Source organism: Argiope bruennichi, chromosome X1, assembly GCF_947563725.1.
Source record: "Argiope bruennichi chromosome X1, qqArgBrue1.1, whole genome shotgun sequence".
Classification (NCBI taxonomy): Eukaryota; Metazoa; Arthropoda; class Arachnida; order Araneae; family Araneidae; genus Argiope; species Argiope bruennichi.
Window position 1 is genome coordinate 73599870 of NC_079162.1, and position 18771 is coordinate 73618640.

Sequence of the window (18771 nt, forward strand, 5' to 3'; positions counted from 1 at the left end):
TCGCAAATTCATGTCAAAGAAAAGAATGGGTAGGACATCATGCTTCCATTCTTTACAATGAATAGTACCACAACTCTTTGGTACTTCCTCGAAGTGATAGCAAATCACCTTCAAAAAACCTCTTTCATGTCAACAAGCTTTTAACGTTGGACCCTAAAATAAAAATGGAGGTCCCCTGAAATACAATCCAGTGTTCCTATATTGGATTTGTTTCTTGACTTCAGAGTCGGGGAGCTATCACAAAGGCACAAACGGGGCAGGTGGTCCGGGATAGGAGATTGGCCAATTTATTCTACCTGATGTAAGTGCTCCCAAGTGTCCACAAATATTGGCATGACTCCGTCTGCTTCCCAACCCAAACAGAGAAACTTTCTGTTCCGAGTCATGCTCTTGGTTTAGAACTTTAGGGTTTCACAGAAATGCTTTAGCTGTAACTGAGTTGAAATTGGTTATCGCCACTCTTAGTTTTGAATATAAAATCAGCATTTTTGGTACAGAGCATATGATTTCACAAAAATGCTTTTGGACTTATTCAGATAAGATTACCTTACTGAATTCAATAATGACTTCAGCTTGCCTTACTGAAACAGTAAAGCAAGCATGATAAATTTAAAAAAAAGTTTACATAGGTGAAGTAAGTTGTATCAAAATTTTTATGAGTCATTAAAAAATAATAAAGAAACATGTGTTATTTCAAAAATGTAGTAAAAAACAACAACAGGAGAGTAACGATTAAGTAAGTGCTTTCTTTCGTACATTAAGCATGCCTTCTTGCTATAATTTTATAATTCGAAAAGAAGTCTTGTTCCTACCGACTGCATTTAAAAGATATGTATTGTTAAACACATACGGCTTTTGAATGGCATGTTTGGCAGATTTTATGTATGATGTTCTATTTCCTTAGAAATAATAGGATCCAGTAAAAATATTCGATTTCTATCTACCTTTTCAACATCAATAAGTAAAATTAATTCACATTTTTCCTAATTCCACTCCTTTTACTAAAATTATAAAATAGCTATACTAAAGAAAATGTTTAGTATTTTAGCATGATCTTTAATCCATACTCTTTTTTTCCTTCAGGATATATGAATTTAGTAGCAAGAAAAAGTTTTGTAGGAAAAAAAAAGTGGTAAAAATTCAAGTAACTTTGTTTTAGATACCTAGTTTGACCATCATCTAATTGTAAAGCAATTATTTTTTGCAAGTGTGGGTAACTAATAAATAATAATAATAATAAGTATCCAGTTTAATTTTCCTTTATAAATTTTATTTATTATATTAATATTATGATTAAATTAATTGTTATCATTTAAATTTTATTTTATTTTAATTATTTATTTTTTATTTAAATAAGACAGGAAATATGTAGCTTTCCTATTTTTATATTTTCCCTTCAAAAAAAAGGGGGGGGGAGGCTTTCTAATGTCTGGTATATTCTCAAAGAAAAATGTTTAAACTTGATGAGGCAGCTAGAGTATTGATAAAGTATACTTTTGTACCCATTTAGAAGAGTAATTTTAAGATTACTATTCATTCAACGCTTATTATTCATTCTATAGCATATAGTAAATATTCTTGCAAAAATACTTTATTACTTCTCTTATTGTATAAGCTTTCAAAAGCATGGTCTGTAATCTTTCGATATCAAAGTATATTTTCAAAAAATATGATCTCTTTCATGTGGTTTTATTTTTAGAGAATGGAAATTATAAGATTTCTTATAAGAAAGACAGAAAAAAAATCGCATTTTGGATTTGTATCCTAATTTAATACAGTATTTTGTACAAATTGAATTACAAATGAAAATACATGCATTCTGATGTTAAAAGTCGGCCTATTAAGTATTATCCTTTTACTTATATTTGAGTTAAGTCTTGCAATGCTTTACTATTCAGATATTTAATAAATTTGAAGTAATTTGTGTATTTTTTAGTTATTATCCTTTATTTACAATAATTAGATTAAATTTATCTCCAAAATACGCTTTATTACAAATTATAAACAATTATTACTTAACACGTTAATTACCAAACACCCGATATCACGTGATGCGAGTTCTCACTAAACAAAATTCCTGTTTTCAGCTTGGCAATGAACATGGTAAAGAAGCAATCATCTTATTAAATAGTGGTCCGCATCACAGGCATGATTCATGGCAACAAACATGTTAAAAAATCGCATGTATATTTTCGGTTAAAAAAATTAATTTATTAAACGAAGACAGCAAAAACAAAAATTTATTGACAATCTTCCCGTATTTTCGTATAACATTTTTAACTTTTATTTAACTTTAAAGCATTCAAAGATATTTGTTTTACTGCTTATGTATGCATTCGGCAACTTTGCATGGATGTGTTTCAATTAAAATTAAATGTATGGATAGATAAAATAACGAACATCAATTTTCTCCATCTTCTTTAACAAGAAGGGGGGGGGGGAAAGGAAAGAAAGAAATGAGGATTTTCAGATATGAAAACAGACATTATGCTATGTATTTGTGCTAATAAATTCAGAATTTACAATCGTTAAAACTGTGATTGTATAATTTTTTTTTTTTTTTTTTTTTGATATTTATAAGTATATATGCATAAAACTGTTCTTGTAGAGTTCACTCAAGCTTTTATTGACCTTTCAGACAGGAAACGAAACATTCCAAAAAAAAAAAAAAAAAAAAAAAGACTCGCTCAGGGGTGTTCTGCGCTTCCTAGGAATTATGTCTGAGTGATGAGTGGAGAGAGAGAAAGGGGGCATGAAGACGATCGACCTCACCAATGGAAAAAATCGTTTGAGGATATTCTATTCATTCCTCGTTGATGCACTCCATCTACCCTTGATGGCTGCCCATCATAGCAGTCCTACTTGACCTTCGAATCAAGATAACCTAGTCCTTTCCCCACCACTTCGTTTGCAGGACAACAATGCGATCTGAAACTCGGAAGTAAATCAAAAGCATTGTTACCTGGAGAAAGGAATTGACAAGCAAGGGAAAGACCTTCACACAAATACTTCACAGAAACGGCAGAGTGAAATGGTTGATGAAGCGAAGTGAGTAATTATGTCTTCACATTGAAATAGACAGTTTTTGTTTAGTGAAGTGATATCTTGTCTTTGAATGACTGGTGCAAAAAAATGATCCAATGTTTCTTTTGTGGATATTTGAGGTCTTTATACAAATAAAAATAAGGGCAGAATGGATCTGACCTACAATTGTTCATTCAATGAGATAGTTTGAATCTGATTATTCCATACATAATTATGCAGTTTTTGATGAATATATTAAAGAACACAGTGCCTTGTCTGTTTAGTTATTAAGCTTAATTTAATTAATTTAAAACTAAATTGATTATTTCAAGAGTCATTTAAGTATTTTTGGATTCACGAACTATTAAATACTGTTTTCATGTATTTGAGATTCACAATAAATTACTTATTAACATAACTTATTTTTAAAAAAAATTGATTAAGACTATTTTTTCTGCAGCAATTATTCTGAAAAGAAGAGAGAACTTTTCTAAATTTTGTTACTTTTTAATTGATATACTTTCGCTTAATGCACTTTTAAAAATTTTATTCCGTATGAAAATTTTATGATTTAGTATCTGAATTTGCAGTGTATAATATCCTTTATCGCTGCTTAGAAGGACTTGAATATGAAATCAGATCTGAAAACATACACCTTTCATTAGTGCAGGATTTACGCATAAGTTGTACAAACTATACCTCAATGTTTCCACTATATATATTATATCCACCACTTCTTGGGGTGAGAAAGTATCGTATACATTAAAGCGAGCAAATGGTATATATATTAAATGTACTGATTATATGAACTTATAAAGGGCCACATTTCTGAAATAGCTTAGGGCCACATCATGTCATAATCCTCATAAGATTAATTTCGAAAGAAAAAACGTTCAGATGATTTGCTTAGTGACTAGAGAATTAAGTGATTTTTCTGCCTTCTTTCGATGAGAAAGCGTGAATTGAGCTTATTGTTGTGAATTACTTAGTTGATTCGAATTCAGGATTTTCGACTTTAACTCAGCTAATTTTTTAAAAAAATTTTTTTTAGTTCGAATCCCTACTTGAAATGAACAAACGAGTTCAAACAAATATTCCTATTTAGCCGTGTTAGTGTCGAGAATTTTCAAAACAACTAGTTGAAAAGAACCAAGAGGCTTTTTTCGACCCAAAGTGCTATACTGTGTCCATGGTGTTCGTAGATTTCTTCAAACGCGTACTAATGAAGTCTCAAGTGCAGTCAGTTCAACTACTTATTGAAAAGTTTGTACATTTTACATGAGAAGTACAATAGTATCTCCTGTCTTTTAAACAACCCAGCTGATTTTTTTAAAAGTAACTTTTAGGTCTTAGAGTAGAAATGTCAGTATGATTTTCGCTAACACAAACAAACTCAACACTCTTACAACTAATATATATAATGTAAGGCAATAGAAAGTAAATTTCCCAATTACTTCGCATAAAATTTGTTTCATCATGATCATGAATATATGCAAAAATCCTTTAGAGGTAATTTCTTCCTCAACAGCTATGATGTTGCGCAAAGTTGATATATTTGGAACTCCAATTTAACAATGTCTGCTCTTGTTGTAAGGATGAAACTGGAGATGAATCGGCATTTTATAGTAAAAGAAGTGTTTTCTAATTGCTTTTTATAAAAATATTTTCATCATGACTGAAGAGGTATTTTGAAACTGTCTCCATGTACTACTTCTTTTTACAGCTATGCTGTTGCTCAAAAATGATTTGTGTGGAAGTCAAACAAAAATTATGTTTATTGTAATGGTGAAACTGAAGAGTAACCACCATTTTTAAAGCAAGTATTTCATAGCAAAATCTTGCTTTTAAAGGAATAAGTTAATGCCTGACTTCATTTGAATATAAAAATGACTGCACTTTATGTATTGTACATATACTGAAAAAAAATTGTTTCTCATAGATTTATTTTAATAACTTGCCTACATTCTTGTTTTTCTGTCTAATAATACTTTTACAGATTGCTTTAGATGTTTTTAAGAATCGATTTTACAGGAAAAATCTCACAAACTTTGCATTAGGCAATATGTACAGCATCGAGGCAATGAATTGTACCATCGGGCAAAACAGAAGACTAACGTAGGTGGTAAACTTTTTAAAGAACATAATTACTTCTTTAGGAGAAAAATATCGCGTGCATATCTTAATGGAACGAGAGCTTTCAAATCTTTTCATTTGTCTGAAACCATCACTGATGATCTCTCCGAGTCGAAAACAGTTTTCTGTCGCAAGTATGCAGTCACAAAATCAAGTTTTATAATGCTGGGCGTCGTCTATCATTATCTTTCCCCCTCTCATGCAGGTCGCGTTTAACTCTTCGATCTATAAATTGGCGTGACGCTTGCTGAAACCTACATGTAGCTCGAACCAATCCAATCCATCGACTTCAGTAGATTGGCAAGAGGACGCGTGTCCCGCCTTGTGCTGGCCCTCTACTGTCGAAGTAGCAAACGCTACTTAACGACCAGCCACGAACGGCGCTCGCTTTCACTTTTTTATGGTTTCTTTTTGCTTTTCCATTCATCGGTCTTCATTTGCGGCTATTGCAGACGCCCTCCCCGCTAATCAATAAATTACTCTCGGTCGTTAATGGGACATCGTTATTATCCGCCCACAGATATTTCGTTATCGCGTGCGCCCCAAGTTGTTATTTCTCATCTCGGCTTCCCTCGATTAGTTGGCTAGCTCTTGGCTCGTTTCGTTTTTTTTCTTTCATTTCTTCTTATTTCTTTTCATCCAAAGTGTATAAATGAACTTAATGGATGGAAGCAATACTGTATTATAAGCAAACCACGTTTATATATATATATATATATATATATATATATATTCTTCTTTTCCACGAAACCATTTCGAATGGAAGGCAGAGTATATCGTTTTGCTTCGATTAGTCGGCTTGTTCTTTACTATTTAAGATCGCTTACAATTCTTTTAATTTCTTAAATGTATTTCTAAGTTGAAGTTTCTATTTGTTCAAAAAAAAAAAAAAAAAAAAGAAAGAAAGAAAAGAAAAAGAAAAGAAATAAAGAAAGAAATCAGCACGAAAAAAAATAATGAAGTTGGTAGTAATCCACACGGTTGGTTGGCCAACACAAATGAATAAAGTGGAGAGTTTCAATGGATGGAAGCAATCCACACTGAATTCTTTTTCTTTTTTCATCAAACCATTCCAAATCTAAATCCATTTCAATATATGTATATAAAATGCATTTATTCAATCTAAGGCCGGCGTCCTGGCATGGGGTAGCGCATCTTCCCCGTGATCTGGGCGTCCCGGGTTCGAATCCCGGTTCGGGCATGGTTGTTCTTCATCTGTGTTCTATCTGTGAGGTGTGTGAATGTGCCCCCCTGTAAAAAAGGGTTGTGCAAGCGAATGTGTGAGTTTCGTTCCTCATTTGAGCTGGAAGTCAGACTTCTGCCCTCGGGTGCTCAGTGGTCTTTACCCTCAGAAGCTACTGCACCCCCTTTCCGTGGTAAGGCGGACACGGCTTCATCATCCTCATTCAATCTAATAATGTTCACCCTAAACTGGTACTTGGCTGTCCAGTGTATCTGAATGGCCTACTGTATCTAATAGTAGTATACAGTCACTTAAAAAGTAGTCATCATTCCTGACCTCCCCCATAGAAAATAAGATTAGCTCCGTCTGGATGTGGCCAGCACAAAACCCCGTCAGCATTGCTGCCTCTTTCAGGGAATCGCATTGCCATATTTTATGTGTTTTATGGAGAGATAACTCATTTATTCAAATGAAAATTTACTAATATTTTCTGTAAAAGCTAAAAATGTAATACAAGATTAATATGATCTAAAAATATCAATAAGCCTAAATAACCAACATATTGATCCGAAATAAAGTAGTTAACATTACATAATTTAAGGAATCACAGAAAAAAAGCATGACTAAATCGAAATTCGCCTAAGAAAGTTAATATAATACAGTAAAAAAAAAAAAAATCATAAATTAAACTTTGTTATTAAAATTAATTTTCTTTTGGCCTCCGTACAATTCATGAAGCAAAACTTCAACACACTTCTAACCTCCTTAAATAAGCTTAACGTGATAACTGAAAGTTTGTAGTTCCGAAATTTGAAATAAATTTCGTTTTCGTAAAATAAAAGTAATTTTTCAATTAACGAGGATTTTTTTGATTTATAAAAAGAAATGGGAATATTTGAATTTTTCTTTATCCGATTCCAGTTGATTTTATTGTGTGTGTGAGTGAGTTCATGCGTGCGTGCATGCATGTGTCATATTAAAATATTAAAATCCAGGGAGCCAGTCTTATGGCTCCTCATGGGGTCAAAGCTTTTATGCTTTTTTTGACACGTTTTAAATTGAACTGTGAAAAAGGGACAAAAAAGTCATATCATGGCCCCTTTCGCTTGCACAAATTAAAATTAAAATTAAGGAAGCAAAAGTGGCTGCAAGTTGAAAAAAGGATTTTTTTTCTCACATAATAATCTTTGATGATACAGCCAAAGTAAATAGAAGCAGAGATATGATATTGTTTTTCACTCTTCCTTGTCTTATTTAAATTTCAAAAGTGAAAACCAAGTTCTATGTCCCAGTGGTGTTTTCTAAGACCGGTTCCCGGACATCCATAGTATCTATGCCTACTCTTCGCTACGCCACTGCATGGCCAATCATTATTTACAGTAACTAAGCAACTGATGGCGATTGGGAGGAGACGAAATAATTAATCATATAATGGCCCTGGTGCCACTTACCACTATTATGATTCTGAATTACCCCCTCCCCCTATACACACAAACACATCTAGGAAAGAGCGACTCTTTTTTTAGAAGAAAAGTTGCATCTTAGCGTTTATTGTTTCTAAAATTCTCCCATTAGCAATCTAGAAAGCAAGACAGTCGAATGTACATAGATGGTATGATACATTTAACACAATACTTCCAACAGCTTTTTACAGCGTAATTAAACTTTAACCCTTCTTTCATTTTCATCTTTATAAAATAAATAAATCGCACGTGTTGAATCATCTTCTATGAATGATGGACTGTCCGTTCTAAGGAAAGTACTCGCCAAAGAACGGGGCGGGTCAAAGTAAACGAAAGGCAGCGATAAACCACTAAACCTTAACGAATTGAACCCTCTATCCAACTTTGCGAAGATGATTACGTCGTAAAGTAAGAGCCCTTTCTTTCTTCCTTTTTTTTCTTTACCCTGCCGAGAATCAGTCTTGAATTGATCTGTTTGTTCCACACCGATAACATAAACTGGCAAACAGCATAAATGTTTGTCTAGTACGTCTGATCTCACAAGCTAATATGGCGTCTCTGTTTGTCCTCATTCTACTTGCTGTATGTAATGCCGTGAACAGAATACGCCATCTATGACGCGTGAAGGCATTTTAAAGACTAGCTCAACTTTTTTTTCCATTATTATTTTTTTTACCGTTTGACTTCTGTATTATTGTTTCATCTTCTTTACTGTTTTCTTCTTCTTCTTTTCTTCTTCCTCCTTCCCAAACTTTTCTTCGACCATTTATAGCTGTCATATGTGATGGCAATATCTTTTTCTTTCTGCCACCACTTAGGATGGATAGTGCAGAGAGGTTTCCTGCTGAGAGAACTAAAACTCTCTCATTTCCTTTTTTCTTTCAGATCACAATGGAGGCTGGATGCTACGGACAATCGGTTCGGGCAGCCACTCCATTGATTCGGCTGACAGATTTGGAATACTTTGTTTCCTCAAAGGGCGACAGTTCATTGAATGCGCCCCATACAGAGAGACGCACTTCAGCTGACTCAGTTGCGGCGGTTGAATTTCACTCCCTTTTCATCCTGTTTTAGATGGTACATTTTTTTTCCTTCTAAAGTCAGTTTCTGCTGTCTTTTTTCCCAAATCTAGGTATAATCTAAGGATTACACTTTAATCTTCATACGACAGGACGTCGTAAAAATAAAGTCCCAATTACAATGATTATAAATTCTATATTTACTAGCCTATATTTTGACTTTCAACTTTCACAGTAAGCTTTACGCATGCTTTTTCGTATTCAATGCCTGTTTTTGAAATGGCGATCACTCTAATCAAAATTTTTTGGTGACGAAATCGCAAATATCATGATTGATTTCGTTTGGTTAATGAGTTGTTCTTTTTCTATGTTTTCTTTACTTTATTAATTATTACTACTGTAACTAATTATTACTACATAATTATTAATTACTAAAGCGGGATTTTTTTAAAAATTCATCAATGGTGTTTTGTATTTGAGAATAATTTTTATTCGAGAGAAATCCTTCTGAAAAGCTGTCTACTATGTGGCTTAAAGTGAAGTGCGTAATTGGATATGTTTACGAAAAAAAAAAAAAAAAGAAAAAAAGAAAAAAGACTCAAACTTTAGGCGAAAAAATTTTATAAGCTTCTAGAACCGATTGAAAATTCTGAAACAAGGCTGTATCCCTACACAACTAAAGCTGATAGTACATAGAAAGCTATAAACTATAGCATCGCTAGTGAACGGCATAACAATTGTTTCACAAGACTGCACAAATTACGTAAAATGCATGATTTAAGACCATAGATCATCCATAAAATAAAATTATATTCATTTTAAGCTCATTATTTAACACATAACATGTCAGTTTTTGTGTTTTTAAGCAAAATTCCCAAACACCTAAACATAAAAGTTCAAATTAAACTTCACCATTTTAGGGAACTGTGGAAGTGTTCTATTAGTCCACCAGATGCGCAATCTTATATGTAAACCAGATGGAGTGGTCTTCCAAAAACTTTCTCATATATTCTCCAATAAAGATCTTATCTCTCACCCTCCCCCCGCATAAAACTGTGAACCTTGGATAAAGCCACGAATGCCTTATATGGCACAGGCGAACCTTAATAACAAAATATAGATTTTTGGCATAAATCTAACTTTTTTTTTATGAATCTATTGAACGAATATATGTATTTTGGTCTTTTTTTCTCCCAACCGATTGTAACCTCAACAGAGAACTACCGAGCCCTCTTTAATAAATAATAAGAAATTTTGTCAAAAACTTTAAATTTTTAAAAATTTTAGCTTTTAGGTTCTTCTAATGAAAATAATTTGCTACATTTAGTAGCGACACCATTGTAAAGGGCAAATTTTCAAAAGAACATTGTTCTCCCTTTTCTGCATCTTATGTTTACCATAGAAGGCATATCCGTTGCATAAGAAAGAACCATATGCTACGGAAAATGACGAACGGAATTCAATGTTTATGTAACCTTTTATCTTGAGTGAATGGAAAAACATGCAACTAACAAAAAAATATTCATCAATGGAAAAACATCACGAACGAATTGTTATTTTTCATGCTGCTGAATGCTGAACTTCTTGACTATAACTGTTTGTAAACATAAATAATTGCTTTTTCTGATATGACTTTTTACTTTGTTTTCTGGATCTTATTCAGCTGCATAATAAAGTTCTTTTTTTTTGTTATTATTTTCAAGGTTAGCGTAATATAACTCACGAATTAGAGCATTTATTCCTTCAAAAGACAGTTCGCATTACATTTATCGAAAGAAAAAAAAAACTAAGCATACAAAATGTATAACTTCCTCTGTCATGTTGTCAACATATATGGATTTTTCACAATTGGCTGCTATGAATTTAGTTCCTATAAAACTATATATATAGTTTTATAGGAACTATATATATAGTTTTATAGTTTTTCCTATATAGCTATAAACATTATTAATTCAGTACACTCTCGAGTATCCAATTCGTGATTATCCGGCCTAGTTTTCTTTTATCGTAATGAAATGAGGAAGGCAAGGCGTTCCATTGGCAACACTGACGAGGCATTGGAAGCGGACGTCTGCAATGTTCCTCCTATGTGTTGTGTGCAAAATACAAGTTGTGACATGAAAAGAACAGCGTTTTGTTTGTTGTTCATTGTTTCGGTGTGCGCTTACCGGACCTCAATTGTTGCCGCTGTTTCTGATTATAACTGCACAGTTCGTACAATATTCGTAAATTGTTCTTGGGGTATGCTTAATGTTTTTTTCAGTGTAAGACAGTGAAAATTTCAAAGTAAAAATAACAAAACGATAAAAAAAAACTAAACGAAAAAAAAGTAAATAATAAACGAAAACGAAATAACGAAAAAAAGTTGTAGATAATATAAAACGAAAAAAACGTTGAAATAAGAAACGAAAAAAAATAAATAATAAACGAAAACGAAATAACGAAAAAAAGTTGTAGATAATATAAAACGAAAAAAAGTAAATAATAAACGAAAACGAAATAACGAAAAACAGTTGTAGATAATATAAAACGAAAAAACGTTGAAATAAGAAAAACGAAAAAAAGTTGTAGTTATTATGGAGGTGAAATTTCGCGCTATACAGTGACTAGATTTTGGTATAACAGCAAAAACCGGCAACTACTTCTATGATTCACCGGACATTCCCATTCTGCATGGCTTGAGTTAAATGGGCTAGAACTCAAAAAGAAGTGAGAAAATACTTATTATAACAGTGAGTTTTGGTATAAAAACTGGTATTGGTGGGCAAAGAAATGAGTTCATAGAATTCTAGTGTATCCGGTCTATCCTTCCGTCACATTAGGCCGGATACTCGGGTGTGTACTATACTTTAAAGCATTTCCTGACGTAGACAGCATTATTAATCGGAGAGCAAAACATTTTACATTTAATCTAATAGTATAAAGACAGGTAAATTTACAGTTCATTAGAACAAATTCTATTTTCAACAATTCGCTTTTAAAAATACAAGTACAACCCTCTTTTCCTTTATTTTTTGCTTTTAACTTTTGTATTGTCCTTTTATCTTAATGGTGATTATATCAATGAACTGTAAATGTTTCAAGCTAATGAAAGGATATCTACTGTAACTATGTGAATATATCGGCTTTGATGCAAAATAGCATTAATTGTTTTAAATTTGAGGAATTTCTAAATCACAGTCTTCCATCGTCTCTCCCCCAAAATTTCACACAAAAGATACCCCTCTCCCAATAAAACCAGGAATAGAATACTATCTGAGTCTTACAAAGTTTCTCTTTGAATTTTACATTATTAAAATCAACCACTTACTTCACACTCCCTCTGTGTCATTTTACGAAGCAGCTGATGTAGACATTTAGCCGTGGTAAATCCCATAAAATTCCCAAACACAAAAAAATGTATTGCAAATAAATATTGGATCAGGTTATTGCCTGTTTAAATAATGTTTGAATACATTCCCGTCATTAGCTTCATTCTTGTTTGATTACCAATGTCTAATAAAAATCTTACGTAAATATGGTTATATTGATATGATAAATAAGACCTAAAAGGCCGTATATAAATATTTCAACAGCTTTGCTCTGATAATAATATGGCGAAGAACAGAGATTTAGTTTCTTTGAAATAGCAAAATAAATACAGATAAATGTGCAAATGTTTCTTTTTATGTGAATTTTCAAATACTGGTGAAAAAACAGAGAAAATCCAAGAGCGTCAATATTCTTTTTTGGAGGACTAAGATTAAAGATTTGATACATTTAAATATGAAAGAAAATGCAATTTATGTGAGTAATTTGGTTTATTTCCCGTGGATTAAAAAGGATGTATCAAATTTAATTCTGAAATGTCTGAAAGCAAGCTGTAATTTCTATACGTATAATTTTTAAAAAGAGAGAAAATACCAAAATAAAAAAGGCATAAGACTGAAATACATTCAAATTATTCAAACATTTCGTTTTTAAAACCAATGTAATACTTATTATTATAACTAATCATATTTGATGACCAGTTGGTATGCTTTCAATATTGGCTGTGTTTAAATTAAATTTCTTAAGCATAACTTTTATTTTGTTCGTGATTCCCTTAAAAAATGTTTAAAGCATCAAATTATGATAAATATTAGAAAATTATCATAATTACCTTACACTTGTTCTGTATAATTCCGAAATGAACCTTCTTATAAGTACCTGGTCGAATAATACCATTGAACTGTCCATGTAATTTATCTAATTAAACATCATCTTTTGCTATATTGAAACTTCGCTTTCTTATTCTTCACGCAAATTTCGAAAATAATAAAGAGAAATTTTCTTTGGATTTCAACAGAAGAAAATCAAGCTGTGAAATATTTTATGAAATATTGAAACTGGTTTGCATTTTACCGTAACAATCAATTGTTGTCTAAAATCATGCAAAGAAGTGTTTAAAAACGACAAATAAATTAAGGTTATTAAAATTATATTTAAAAAAATGTCGAATAATTTTTGTGCAATAATATCCTCGGGAGTTATCCGAAAACGCCGAAATCTCACTACCTTTTAATTAATTGAAATTCTGACAAAGATAACAACAACAAAAAAAAACACTCCAAGGTGCATGTTTTCATGCTCTAAAGCTTACAAATTCCAAGTTGTATCAAATGTATTAGCTGTAGGGCAGACGGAAAGGCATGTAGACCGATTACACAAACATTTTCCTTTATTATTAGTAGATTTTAAATTGACGAATAGTTATTTCAAATATAATAGAGATAGTTTCTTCATAATTATATTTAAAGAACAAACAAACATCAGGTTTTAAAAAATACATTTAATAATGAAATATCAATCATTATTTTATACTTCTAGAAATAACGTTCGTTTTGGAAAATATCAGATGTTATTTTTTCCACCTGACGACAGTTCAAAATTATAAAATCTCTTCCTGAATTGTCGTAGTGAATTTTTAAAACTGAAAACTAATTTTATCAATTGAAGTAAGTTACCAATTCTTTCAATTTCAATTATTCTAATTATGAGTTAAATTTTAAATTAAATTGCTTTCGAATTTAAGGAACTTGCTAAAATTTCCACCATCAAAAATGGAACCACTAATTGTTGAATATATAAAATGAATATTATGCATATTTTCTAATAACTTAAGGATTTTTTTTATGTAAATTAATAAAAAATAAATTACAGAAAATCATTTACTAACGAAATAAAATTCTGTCAAGCAAATCCAATTTATAAGTAGCTAATATAATTAATTTCATTACCTTAAAACGAAGAAAAATTTTCTTTCCAATAGAAGCAATATTTTGGTATTTTTAACTAAAAGATATGACTTTTTCGGTAAAAACCAACATTCACACATTTTTAAAGTAATGTTCAAGTGATTCTATTCATTGAGTTACTCTTCAATCAAAAATGATTCCAGAAACTTTATTATTGAAATGAATATGGTAATCTTTCATATGCTAATCCTGAACTTGAATATCTTTGTGCGCTAGCAATCGAAACTTATGATAATTAGTTTGAATCTTTCAATAAGAATAACCAAATATGAAGAAAGACAAGAATATTTGAATAACAATTGCAATGTAAAGAAATAAAAAAACAGTTATAAAACGCGAGTAACAGTGCTTCAATTAAATAAGTGAACTAAATTATTTCGCTCGACAAGAAAAGAGACAACGTATATTGAATACTTATCGGTTTAAAATTATCTTTTTTTAGTTGCTTATCTCACAAACTTATCATTAGAAGTGGAAAAAAAGATATATTTTTATTGATAATTAATATATTTTATAATGAAATCTAAAACATAGTAAAATTAGTTTCTTTCAGAAATTTAATTTCGTTTCTCATTTTATAATTTCTTTGGAAATGTGTAAAATATTGAAATAATTTTCTCTAGAAGCAATTACCAAAACGGAGTTAAGAGAGATATAGAAGTTTTGCTTTTAATTTGTTAGCAGTGGATTTTATTTCTTTATTTTTATTTTCACTTTGAATATACTTTTATCGGTGGAATTAAAATCATACCATTGCATTATACTCTTGAAATTATTAAATTTTTCCTATTTTTGAATGAAGTACACATATACGCACTCACCTGTATACGCACGTGTACATGCGCACTATTTTCTAAACATCATTTTTTTTATCAATTAAAAAAAAAGATTAATGAGGTCAATTCTGAGGTCTAAATGTACATTATTTTACACTGTTCAAGAATACGAGATGTCCACTCTAATCATTCCTCAATAACTAATATTTCAATCATCATAGTAAGTAGATATATGCATTCCATTGGAATATTGCTCTGAATGATATAAGCAATTGTATTTTAAGCTATTTGAATAAATAAATAAATATAGGACTGAGAAATTACCATGTCCATTATTCATGTTTAATAAAACCTGTTTTAACATACTGACGCTTTAAATAAAAAAAGGATTCACACTTCTTCCACTTAAATTAATGAATCTTTGAATATCATTATTTTGGTCGAATTCGACCATTTCAATGGCCGCTTCAAAGAAGATCTCCCAATCAACACTCAGTATTTTCTGGAAGTGTCTGTTAATGGCCTAACGTGATAAAATTCAGTATTGTATAAGTTGATCAATTTTGGTCGCAGAAATATAATTTTTTTCTGCTTAAATTTTTGCGTGATATGGATATTTTATTACATATGACTAAAAATTGTATAAAATTTAGGCTTCGTCCCCCCCCCTCTTCTCCAGAAGCACATTTATTGACTTAAATAAATATAAATATGTATGCCATTGAAAGCATTTTACCAAATGGAAGTATATCTTATCTTTAACGGTTTAGAAAATAACTGTTGGGTTACTATAAGAATGGTTACCCAATATGCATAACTACAACTAGCTACTTCCAACCTTTCTTAAAGCCTGGTGTTAACCTGAGTGATCGAGTGACCATTAAAATTAAAACTTTTCTGTGATGAACGCATTATTACTCTTTTTTTCGGCGTATGTCATGCATCCACCCCTCACACAAAGGTATGGCCCGTCATCGGAGTTAATTATGCACTCATCAAAAAGCGAGAACCAACTACCATATCTCAGTTTATGGAATCGCCTCCAGTGGGACATTCTGTATGTATAAAGCAATTACTCAATCATTGTTTACTTTTATGCTGTAGGGTATATAAAACATGCACTTTAGATAAATATTTTTCAGATTACATTACAATTCAAATTCTTACTCAGAATACTAGAATTTTTTTTTCATATGTACTCGATCAACGCCCAGTATTTGACTTTTTATGCGGCATACATCGTTGTTATACAATTAAATGGCATTAAGTCAAAGGAAAAGATCATATGAGCTAATCAATATATTTTTATTGCTTTAAAATATCGTTGCAGTAACAGAAAACAAATCACACATATCTATGCATCGTCAGTGCACAATATACATTGCTTATAAATTGATAAGTAAAATTTTGCTACAGAGATGATATTATAAAACAAGAACACATTAACTCTTTTTTTCTCTTCTTTTAACATGATCACTTTAATCAATTTGCCAATGATGTATTAGTAAACACCTCTAACTATTTAAATCATTCTGTTTTCTTTCTGAGATATTGATCAATGCGTGATTCACGAAAAGGGGTTAATTTTTTTGTATCAAGTTTAGTACTACAATGCACATTTCACAAGTTACGAACGCATTTATAAATTATTAATAATTATTATGACAATATTTAACTTTTTGACTTTCATATTCATTTATTTATTTTTAATTCAATTATAACGGTATTATTACATGAGTAGCATGTTTTCAGGTTATGCATATATAACTGAAGCAAATATATCCTTTTGATATTTTCATGGCACGAAGATTGAATTCATGTGAAAATCTTTTCTTCATTGACTCTATACATAAAGAAATTTCATCAGTATTTTTACAGCAAAATTTTTACATTTTATTGCTTTTTTTTTGTCGAACATTAATTGAAAATTGCTGCCGTAACAATGGACAGTCGATCTCGTGGGAAATTTAGTAAGCACTTAACTTACAATCATCTATTTTCCAAACTCTCGTGTAAAAGTAACGAAACTACTCTACACCCAACACCATACTTAACATCAATTCGCTCAATTACCGCAAAACTTTTCCTGTCCCATAGATTGTAAGATGAAGAGACCCAATAGGTTGAAAATTTCCTGCGAGTTGAAAAGAAAGAAAAATTCCATCTCTCAGTCTCCGAAATCTAATTCTAAAGCGTATTCCTGGGAACAGAGATAAACTGTGGTACTTAGTTACTACATGCAGGCTTCCAACAGTTTTCCCATGGCAGAGTCAACAGCAGCTTTCTAATTCGACAACAACCAACTGTAAAGAGGTGATAGACAGTGATTAGGTCTTATTTACATCACTCCAATGGAATTTTTTCAACACTCCTTGCTACCATGCAGGGTTGGTTGTTAGGGGCTGTATAAAAATGTATTTCATGAGAGTCGCTCAGTGTTTTATTAAAGACATCAGACATTTAAAAATGTTTGGTATCAGAACAGAAGCAGAAGATGGAGTTAATATAAATAATTTTTAAAGATCTAATTTTAAGGATCAAGTTGCGGTTACTTTTAATGCATGAAATATTTTAAAATCTCAGTAGAATGAAACTGAACTAGAAGATAAGATAAATAATTCATCAAAATAGGACTTCAGAGATCAAGGGATCAATTGGAGAATTAAGTTTTAGTACATAAAGACCTGGAATTCTTTTTATGGCACTATAAAATGCCTCTAGTATGAGACATAACTAGAAGATGAAAGTAATGTACGTAGTTTTTGATTTCAAAGATCAAGGGATAGGTTGGGAGATTTGATTTAATGCATGAATATTTTAAGGCAAATTTTTTTCAAAAATACAATTAGTACAATTGATGAACAGCAGTGTAATTGTTACATTTAGGTAATGAAGTAGTGCTATAGTGAAATATATTGAAGATAAGATATAAAGAAGAATTAACTGAATTTATTAATTACTAAGTTTATTAATTAATTGAATTATTGAAAAATCTCTTAAAATGAAACAGTTATGACCATTTTATTCCATGTCCTCAAAATATGTGTTAATTTTGAAAAAAGAAATAATATGAAGTTAAACCAATAATAAAAGAAAAAATACTAAAATACACTAAGAAATTAAGGCATACTTAAACTCTAAAACAAGTGAGCACAAATCGCAGAATATCAAATATTATTCCACTTAAGAATATTTGATTATGTAAGTTTCAAATTTTATTTCTCCAGCCATCGGTATTTAAATTTCGTCAATACAATACTTATGATTTAATAAGTATTGTATTATATTCAATTTTTATTTAACTTAGGCTTTAAAAGACACTCTCACAGTTTGATTAATTAATTATGATATTGTTTTCAAATAATCTAAACGAATTCAATAACCACAATGTTTTTCCTTTTTCATCCTTTTTAAATAAATAGTTTTTTAAATATTCATATTTATTGCTAAAAGGTTAATAATGAATTCGATCTTCCTATATTTTTATTAATTATAAATTGATTTGATTAGGTGAAGCAGAGTCATATTTTAATCAATGCAAAGGATTATAGGCAAAGAATCTTGCAATATAATCGCACTCCGATTGAAATTACTTCTTTGGGCACATCGATTGTAGCAAGATTGATGGATTATATAGGATTAGCAATAAGTTTGACGTTCAGGTATTAACATAAAAGCGACAATGTAAGTAAATGTTAATAAAAAATACTTATTGTTCCTCATAAAATGCCGTGATAGAGACCTAATATGTATTTTGCGCAAGTCCCATAATCTCTAAATTTCCATTTTGATTCAACAGAACACAGTTAATAATGATGTAGATTTTAACAAAGATAAAAAAAAAATGTCTATGGTCACTTGCACCTGCTCCTTCAAATCTACTATCTATAACCAAAA

The 18771-nt window shown here is 30.9% G+C and overlaps 1 long non-coding RNA gene across 2 annotated transcripts in view; it reads left to right on the plus strand.

Annotated features, from left to right (window-relative positions):
- LOC129959067 (uncharacterized) overlaps positions 1 to 18771 on the plus strand; it is a 95901-nt gene that overhangs the window by 72283 nt on the left and 4847 nt on the right. The window contains exons 3-4 of one of the 2 annotated variants that reach the window (XR_008783386.1): positions 2639 to 3048; positions 8689 to 8880. This is a non-coding gene — a long non-coding RNA (uncharacterized LOC129959067). The remainder of the gene's footprint in view (positions 1 to 2638; positions 3049 to 8688; positions 8881 to 18771) is intronic. The other variant, XR_008783385.1, reaches the window with a different exon arrangement.